The sequence below is a fragment of the Dendrobium catenatum genome, unplaced genomic scaffold (genome assembly GCF_001605985.2).
Source record: "Dendrobium catenatum unplaced genomic scaffold, ASM160598v2 fragScaff_scaffold_621, whole genome shotgun sequence".
In the NCBI taxonomy this organism is placed as follows: Eukaryota; Viridiplantae; Streptophyta; class Magnoliopsida; order Asparagales; family Orchidaceae; genus Dendrobium; species Dendrobium catenatum.
In genome coordinates this window covers 10,087,259-10,095,379 of record NW_021319083.1, presented here as the reverse complement: position 1 = coordinate 10,095,379, position 8,121 = coordinate 10,087,259, and positions in this window count along the sequence as shown.

The window sequence follows — 8,121 nt, the reverse complement described above, 5'->3', positions numbered from 1 at the left end:
TGTTTTCAAAAAAGAAAATTGAAAATCCCAAGGCTTGACCTTGGTATCTTCCTAAACATGAAGGGACAGGGAAGGGATGTAAGAGCACCAACCGAGAGAAGCTTAACTACCACCAAATGTATGGATTGGACTGAGAGTTAAGTGACGTCGTTGATAGATGAGAAAAGTTAAGGATCATTTACTAGAAGATATCAACTTTAGTTAGTGATTGCCGTATCATCCAGCACGTAACTAAGGAACCTTCCATTATACCTAAAGCACGTGTGATACATCAAAATCACTCCTCTTATTTCTACTGTTACCTATCATGATAATGACCAGACAACCTATAGATGGAAGCCCACTACCTAATTGACTACATTTATGGTCTCTCTTGAAATTGGTCATTGTGATCATAAAACAGGAAGAAGAATAGCCTTAAAGACACTGATTTCAGCTATATTTTGGAAAAAGAAGTAATGAATCTGATTTACTAATCCCAATTAACAAGATTTGAAGAAACTACTCTACTACAACGATGCATCCCTTTGAGCTGATCTTCAATAGAGAAGAGCCATAGCAAACTCATGTTGTTCTATGTGAAAAGAAGAAGGAAGTCTGAACATATCATATGCCGCTGAACCAAATTATCACGAAATTTGGTTCAAAGATTTGACATATTTAGAGCCTCATCTTGATCAAAGCTCAAATTGAAACTCATTTACAACAGTAGATAATTCAGAAATCAAGATATTAGGAAGCTTTATTCAGATAAATAACATAAATAACCCACATCACTTGCTTATTATAGTAGTTACTCAACTTCTTTGGCATCAACCACCACCTCTCCTCAGATCAGGGTCCATCTGAATGATCGTGTGCTTGTTTGTGTTTCTTTGTAGTTTATGGTTTGTATGATTTATGTGGTTTATTGTTTGTTATTTTCTTTTGATTGTTGTATTTTCATTTGTGTTTAAATGTGTTTTTATGATATCTTGGATAAATTGTAATATCTTTATTCGTTGATATTCATATATGTTTCAATATTTGTTGTTTAATTATTTTAGAAATGTGTGTTAGACTTTATGACATTCATTTTTTTAATCTTAATAGTTGCTTTAACCTAATTGTAAATTAAAATTAATTTTTTAGAAAATCAAAATTATTCTAAAATTTAAGTGTGCTATAACTTGATATTATTGAATTTTCATTTCATGTCTCTAAATTTAGACTACATTATCTTTAATATTTTTTGCAATTAGATGTTCTTAATTTGTATTCCTTTTCAAATAGTATTAGTACTAGGAAAAATTTAAAATTTTAGATTATCGATTTGAAAAGAATTCAATTACTCTGAAAAATTGTACAAATGTATAAAAATCAAAAGAAATGAGCAAAAGTTTGCAGGAGAAAAGAGGACACCAAAATAAAGCCCAAATAAAAAGGATGCCCACAAAAATGTGCCATAAAGATTGAAAAGATGCACAAAAAATGTGCCATATAATAATTGAAAAAGATGCGCAAAGCGCCACATGTGGTAGTTACTTCTTTCCAAACTCTTTTAATGTCTTAATTAAAATTGATCTTATGTTCATTTATAATTGACATTAAAATTTGAAATATAAAATTTTTATTCATCCTTAGTGCAATGATTTTCTTTATCTTAATGTCTAAATTGAATCATGCTTTTGATAAATTATTTATATTATCTATGTTATAACACTTCTTAAATTATATGAAATTCTATGATTTCTCTAATGTTTTAATTTTATTTGCATACCTTATTTCAATCACTTTCAAGATGAAATTATCAAATGAATTTCATACTTCTGCTTACATTTCGAAACCTTTTTCTCTTTTTGTTGTTATCAAAAAGGGGGAGAAATTATTTGTTTGTTATGTTTGTCATTATTGTAGTTGTATGTTTTATAGTCCTTTTTTTTTGTTTATGTTTGTCATTACTATAGTTGTATATTTTATAGTAATTTTTTTGTTTATGTTTGTCATTATTGTAGTTGTATGTTTTGTATGTTTCTTATTTTGTATAAAATTTTTTTAAAATAAAAATTTTGAATTTATACCTCCTTATTTTTCATATATTCATCAACTCAGGGGGAGTTTAGGAGATTCTTAGAATTCAAAATCCTACAAATAATAATTGTTTTGCCATCATCAAAAAGGGGGAGATTGTTAAAAGAGTTGCTATTTGCATGTTTTATATTCTTGCAACTTGTATTATTTTGATGATTACAAATATTATTGTTTTATGTATAGATATCTCCTAACATTTTTTGGAAGATTTGTTTTTGCTCTTATGTGTAATAACATTTCAGAAAAATCAACTCCGAACTATGAAGACTTCAAATCAAATTTAGCATCGAATCATTTGTAAATTAAAAGCTTTAATTAATGTTTTTTTTTAATTGAGAGGGAGTGATTGTAATTGAGTGAATATTCACAACACACACATATGGGGGAATAATTTTTATGAACTGATCATACGGGACGAACATAGTTCATACGGGACAATCATGTCAATTAAGCCTCGGAAGAGCAATGGGTCGAACAGGAAGCGAGAAAATTTTTCTAAGTCCTAATCGTCCAGGATGAATTTAATATTCATCCCGGGACGAACGTCTCGGGATTCTCACTTTGCACTGTTTGTCCAGACGAAATGCATGGTTCGTCTTTAGATGAAACTCTCTGTATAAAATCATACAGGACAAAATTAACCTTCATCTCTGGATGAATCTCACTGTATAAAATCGTCCAGGATAAAACTTGTTCATCCCAGGACGAACCAAACCAACTTACCTCAGTTGGTTACGTCCTGTAGGGAATTGGGGATCGACCTATGCAATAACCGTTTCAGACCGGACGAACCTAGTTCGTTCGGGATGATAAGAGTGTACGAACATAGTTCGTACCAATATACATCAGGATCATTTCCGACACTTTAAGTAAAATCATCCAGGATGATCCCCGATTGTACGGGACGATCCATTTCGTGATAACTTGAAAATTTTGCAATTTTGGATGATTTTTCTTGTCTCTCCTATATAAGGTCCAATTTTTACTGCCACCCAATCTTTTTGCTCATTGATCTTTGTGCTTATTGGAAGAAGAGTTAAGGAGAGAGTGTGAGAGAGCATTCAAAGGAGGATTCCTACCACTGGAGCATGAAGGCTTCGCTTGATGTTCAAAGGTAGGATTTCCTACTTGTGATTTGAGATTATTTCACTCTTTTCTTTCTTCCTTCTAAATTTCTTGTGAGGAGATCTGTCAAGGAGATCGGGTTCTCTGCTCACACTAGGAGAGTGTGAAAGGATGAAGGGTTCTCTGCCCACACTAGGAGAGTGTGAAAGGACGAAGGGTTCTCTGCCCACACTAGGAGAGTGTGAAATGATGAAGGGTTCTCTGCCCACACTAGGAGAGTGTGAAAGGATGAAGGGTTCTTTGCCCACACTTTGAGAGTGTGAAAGGACGAAGGGTTCTCTGCCCATACTAGTAGAGTGTGAAAGGACGAAGGGTTCTCTGTCCACACTAGGAGAGAGTGAAAGGACGGATGGTTCTCTGCCAACACTGGGGATAGTGTATAAGGATGACGGTTCTCTGCCGCATTGGGTAGTGGTGGAAAGAGTGTTTGTAAAGGCTTCTCCGCCTTGCTGTGGGTGCAAAAGGAGAGACACTATTGGTATTAATGCAATACTAAGAGGGTGCCTCTAGGGAGTGGATGTTGGTCTGGTTTAGAACGAACCACTATAAATCTTGTGTCGTTTATTTTTACTGCTTTTTATTTTCTGCATTTTTTTGTTTAAAAAGTTGTGGTGGAAAAACTTTTTATAAAAATTCATTAAAATTTATTTTCGGTTCAACTTATCTAAAAGAGGGATAATTTTTAGAATACCAATTCACCCCCCTCTTGGTAGCTTTGGGACATTAACTTAGGTTTAACAACCTATTCATTAGACTTAACAAAAAGATCAAAAAGAATTGTAATTGAGTTCGATCATATCGACCAGGATGATAAGGAATCGTCCAGGACGATGAGTTACAGAAAGCTCATAAAAGGTTCAGCAGATGGAATTTTGAAGAGAAATTATCATATCGTCTAGGACGATAAAGGTATCGGCCAGGACGATGTGACAAGAATTTGAAAATCAAGAAAAGATAGAGATGATCAGAGAAAACCCCAAATGAAAATTAATACAAACTAAAAACAATAAAAATAGATAAAAACAAAAAAGAAATGAAGTTTTGATTTTTTTTAAATTTTCTTTTTTGTTTTTTAGCAAAGAAAGCATATGAAAAATTTCCCAAATAATTAAATTTTAAAGATTTGAAAGATCAATGAGTTAACAATGTCACAATTTTTTTTATCCAATTTATTCTGAAAATGGTAGAAAATCCAATTTATTCTGAAAATGGTAGGAAACGCAATCCTGTTTACCCTAGCTAGGACTTCTTTCAGGATAAAACTTGTCTTTTGAAAATAAGAGGTCTAACTCAGAATAAATTGGTTAAAAAGAAGATCCGTTCAAAACTTGGTTACAGACAAAATATCTTATAAAATAGTTTACCATAGTAATTTGTCTCTATCATGGAATTTCAAATCAAGCCTTTGAAAATATCAAATAACCCATGAGTCCTTCTAAGTTTTAAAAGTTTTGAAAAGAGAGGTTAGCTTGCATTTAATGGGCTCATTTTATGCCTCTTGTCACTTTGATTGGCTCTTTGAGCATCTTTTGATTTTTGATACACTTTTGTGTATATAGTTTTCTTTTCAATTTGGCGTCATTGGCCTCTTTCATTTTTAATTTTTGCAAGCTAAAAACTCTTTAACAAGCCCTTTAAAAAAGTTCTTAATTGTGATTATATCTTCTAGATATTAGAGAAGAGGGGCACTCTTTCTAACATAGAGAAGAACAAGCCAAAAAATGAAAATCAAAATCATATGATAAGTGCAACGGCAAGATTTCAATTAACTTGAAGGATATATAAGAACTTTGGATCATATATATAAGATAGACTATTGTAACAAGAAGAAAAAGAATCTTAATTTCAAAAACCATTTGTTAAAATGAGATAGACTTTTTGTTTTAGAAAAGAAAATTATATCACCAAAAGAGGTTAGAGGGAGGGAAAACATCAACGGTGTTTTCTCCCTTTAATGATTTAGAATTGTTAATCATTGGCCATAAATCTCCAAAGTTTAAGAACAAGGAAAAATCATCATAAAGAAAATAAAAGAAAAAATGACTAGCCCAACTAACCAAAAAAAATAGCAATAATCAAAATGCAATTCAAGAATTTGTTAAGCAGCAAGTTTAAGCAGCTATGAGTTGCGAGCCTCCATTTGTCCAAGTATCCTATGCTCTCACGAGGTCTTTGGTGAGAGCCCTCCTGTAAGAATCAATAGCTGACAGACTTAGGAACCCAAATAGGTTTGGGTCCCTACTCATAAAAAGTAGAGTGTAGTGCATGTGTGTTATGCTGTTAATTATTTAATTTTGGTCTCCACACCCAATGTGTACTACGATGAACTGTGTAAGTGTGTGAGATGTGTCCTAGCATGCAACATGAAAAACATCTAACTCCAGGAAAAGGATTTCTTAACTGACTTGGGTTATAATGCCTCTTCCTAGGTTTTGGCTTTGGATTCAAAGTGGGAGTCTTCCTATTTCCCTTAAGTGAGTCCAAATCATTTTTAAGCCTCAAGTTATTACTTTTTAAGACATCATTATCAACCCTCAAATCTTTTTATATCTCTTTAGATTTCTTAAAATCAGATTTAAGTGAGGTGTGTGAAACTTTTAATGCATCATGCTCATCAATTAATTCCAAATGCTTTTTATTTAAATCATCAAATTCATCGAGTAGAGCCATGTGATTTGAATCAATCGTAGAATGATCTTTGAGAATAATTTTATATTCTTTTTGTAAATTCAAAAGCTCTAACTTTAAACTAGCATGAGTCTTCTTGAGTTTTTTGTATGATGCATGAATTTTTTTATAAATTTCAAACAATTGATCATAAGTTGGTTTACATACCTCATCATCATCGCTTTGCTCAGATGATCTTCCCCCATTAATCACAGTTTATTGTCTCTTCCTCAGGTTTCATCTCAGAGATCTGATGCAGATTTCTGCCAGAATGCTTTTTGAACTTTTTTCTTGTCCTTCATGAACTTGGATTCTCCTCACCCTTTTCCTTTCTTTACTTGAGTGATCTTAGTGTAGGACAATCGGCTTTCACTAAGTTCAGGCTTCCTGCATTCAAACAAAACAAAAATCAGAAGATCCTTTAGAAATTTTGTGTATCCTTACTTTTTTCCAATTGATGCTTTTGCTTCTTCCATAGAAAGTTTCTAAATGCCTTGAGATGAAGGCAACTTCATCGCTCTCATACCCAAAAGAATCGAAGTTAGATTTGTGTGCCTTTAGTGCCACCATTTTCTCTTTTTTTCTCCCTGCATCAAGATTTCTTTGTTCACCCTTGCTCGTAAGTAATGAGTGAGCAAAGTAAGTTGGCATCGAATATGTGTTAAATACTTAGATTCAGTTATAGCAGTGATTTTAGCATCAAAAGAGGAAGGCAAGCATCATAAAATCTTGTTTACTTTTTTCAAAGTTGAAAGTTCTCTTCCTAAGGCATGCAAGAAGTAACAATCTGAGAAAATCTTGTATACATTTCAGAATTTGATTCATGAGGTTTCTTACGAAAAAGTTTGTAGTCATTGCAAGAGAATGTTCAAACGGGATTGTTTAACTTCATTAGTGCTTCATAAGTGATAAACAATTTATCCAAATTTCTTTACAGTTTTTCAAGTGGAAACATGCTTGAGTCTTTCTGATTTTAAAGCACATAAAAAGCAATAAGACGATTTTTGCGATTAATTGAGTCAAATTCCCTATCATCTAAAGTCCATTCAGTAAAAAGGAAGTGGAACAATTAATGCGTTAGGTTTACCAGTTGGAGTGTGTAACCGTCCATAACAAGCATCCACATTCGTAATTAGTACATTGTAAAAACATAGACATGCGAGTTTCCAAATTAAATGGGATATTATCAAACAAAGGTGGTCGGGTAATAGAATACCTTCGGTGTATTTAGATTCCCAAAATTGCCATGGATCAAAATTCAAAAAGTTTTCAAACTTAGTTTTTATAGAATCCCGCTCTGATACCACTTGAAAGTTCATTAGGGATGTTAATGGCCTATAGAACTGGCCCAAGGCTAACCAAGAGGGGGGTGAATTGGTCTTAAAAAATTTCTTTAAGCAAGAGCAAGAATGTAAACCCAAATCACCACAAAAATAAGTGCGGAAGAAAATAAATGCGGAAGCAGTAAAAATAATAACACAAGGGTTTATAGTGGTTCGGTCAACTCGACCTACGTCCACTCCCCAGAGGCGCCCTCCGAGTATTGCACTACAACCGTGACTCTCCTTTAGCCCCCATAGCTAGGCGGAGAAGCCTTTACAAACACCTCTTTTTGCCACACTCGACAAGGCAGAGAACCTTCCTCCTTTTGCTTCCTACTGAAGCAAGCAGAGAACCTCGATCGCTTGTTGGAACTTACCTCTCCCACCCATCCAAGGACAAGAGACTCTAGGGAAGAAGAAGTGGAATAATGCTTGGAGCAACCCTTATGAATCCCCTCATAAGCTCCCCCTCACAATATCCTCTCTCACTCTCTCCTTTATGTTTTCTTAGGTCAAGACAGCAACCAAGGATGTTCTAAAATGTTAAACAAGAGCTCTTAAATAGAAGAGCTTCAAAGGATCTCATTAATTGCATGTTGCCAACTATATCGTCCAAGACGATATGGACATCGTCCTGGCTGATCAGTACAAATCTCAGAAGATCGGCCAGAGCATCTCCCTGAATACAAACTGGATGATTGAAAATTGTCTTGATCATCCAGGACGATCTCATGATCGTCCCGGCCGATCAGTTCAAATTAGTGGAAAATCGTCCAGAGCATCGCCTTGAATTCAAGCTGTCCGATCCAGATCGTCCAAGAGTAACTAAGGTTTTTTGACTAGATCGTCCGGGTCGATCCTGTGATTGTCCAGAATGATGTGATCGTATCAATCATCCTTAATTACTGCCTTGATTGTCTGATCAATTAAGGCATAA